Source organism: Octopus bimaculoides, chromosome 3 (genome assembly GCF_001194135.2).
Source record: "Octopus bimaculoides isolate UCB-OBI-ISO-001 chromosome 3, ASM119413v2, whole genome shotgun sequence".
NCBI classification, from domain to species: Eukaryota; Metazoa; Mollusca; class Cephalopoda; order Octopoda; family Octopodidae; genus Octopus; species Octopus bimaculoides.
In genome coordinates this window covers 162,237,351-162,239,134 of record NC_068983.1, presented here as the reverse complement: position 1 = coordinate 162,239,134, position 1,784 = coordinate 162,237,351, and the positions used below count along the sequence as shown (strand labels likewise).

The window sequence follows — 1,784 nt, the reverse complement described above, 5'->3', positions numbered from 1 at the left end:
GTGTGCGTGTGAGCGCGTGTGTTTGTGTGTATATGTATTTATCTATATATGTATCTATGTATGCATGCATCGATCTATCAGTATATATATCTATAGATGTGTATGTGTATATATATATATATGTGTGTGTATATATGTATATATATATATATATATATGTATGTGCATGTGCGTGTGTATGTGTGTGTGTGTGTGTGTGTGTGTGTGTGCGTATGTGTGGTGTAGTTGTGGGCTAACAAGGCAACCATCGGCTGACTTGTTAACCCACAAATAAAGTACATTTATCAACCAATGCCGTATTGCTGTGTTGAGCACTCATTCTCATTGTTTGATATTAGAGTGTATATATGTGTGTGCATATATATATATATGTATGTGTGTGTGTGTGTGTGTGTGTGTGTGTGTGTGTGTGTGCGCGTGTGTGTGTAAATATGCGCGTGAGTATGCAGAAGTCACCAAATATACTTGAGACAAGAACTACTCTTTGGCAACGGGGAACCGCCAGAAGCTGGTTTAATACTGGCAATTACCCTTTCTATTCCCAACCCATTCTCCAGAGGACAGTTGGAAGAAGGTGAAGACCAACCAGTAAATCCTTGTCTGACAAGCAGCAAGAACTGGTCAGGTTTGAAACTGATGGAGGACAATAACCTGAGGTAATTTTTCAATTTGCAGAGCGTCTGGCATAGCGTTCTTACTATTGGTTGTAATAGTCACAGAAAACTGCTGCTGCTGCTGCTGTTACACGCGCGCGCGCACACACACACACACACACATATACGTGCCATGTTTATTCGTGTATAATTCGCAGTATTTTATAATTGATTTTAACTGAAAAAAACTGGAATTCGACTTATACACCGAGTAAAGCTAAAACTATGAAGGAAAAACAAATTTTGTACCAAGATTTAACATAGAATTAGAGGACTTCCATCTGCAGTAATACACACACACACACATATGCACACACACACACACGCGCGCGCACACACACAAACAGAGAAAGTGAGCGACATACATGTATACATATATATACGTATAGATGATATACGAGCACATACTGTACACATACTTACAAACTTTCGCATACACACATATATACACACATATATATGTACACATACACACAGTCACACGCGCATACACACACACGCACACACGTACACACACATGTGGCTGTGTGGAAAGAAGCTTGCTTTTTTCCAGCCACACGGTTCCAAGTTCAGTCCCAATGCGTAGCACCTTGAGCAAGTGTCCTCTACTATAGACTCGGGTCGACCAAATCATTGTGAGTGGATTTGGTAGACAGAAACTGAGAGATGCCCATCATATACATGTGTGTGTGTGTGTGTGTGTGTGTGTGTGTGTGTTTGTGTTTGTGTCCCACCATAGCTTGACAACAGTTGCTGGTGTATTTATGCCCCATAACTTAGCGGTTCGGCTAAATAACCCGACAGAATAAGTAGCAAGCTTTAAAAAATATTGTGCTCGATTCGGTCGACTAAAAAATATTCTCCAAGGCGGTGCCCCAGTCTGGCTGCAGTCTGACGGCTGGGAGAAATAAAAGATATGTAATCACACACACACACACACATACACACCAAAGTACATGGAAACAGATATATAAACACACCTGCACAGCCATACGCACAATGTACAAACATACGTATATACATATATATGTACATACATACGCTCACACAAGCCTATATGTACATATACACATAGACATATATGTACATATACACATAGACATATATGTACATACACACACACATCCACAC

At 40.2% G+C, this 1,784-nt stretch overlaps 1 protein-coding gene across 3 annotated transcripts in view; it reads right to left on the bottom strand.

Annotated features, from left to right (window-relative positions):
- The window catches only part of LOC106867198 (uncharacterized), a 49,856-nt gene that overhangs the window by 40,682 nt on the left and 7,390 nt on the right, over positions 1-1,784 (bottom strand). The window lies entirely within an intron of this gene.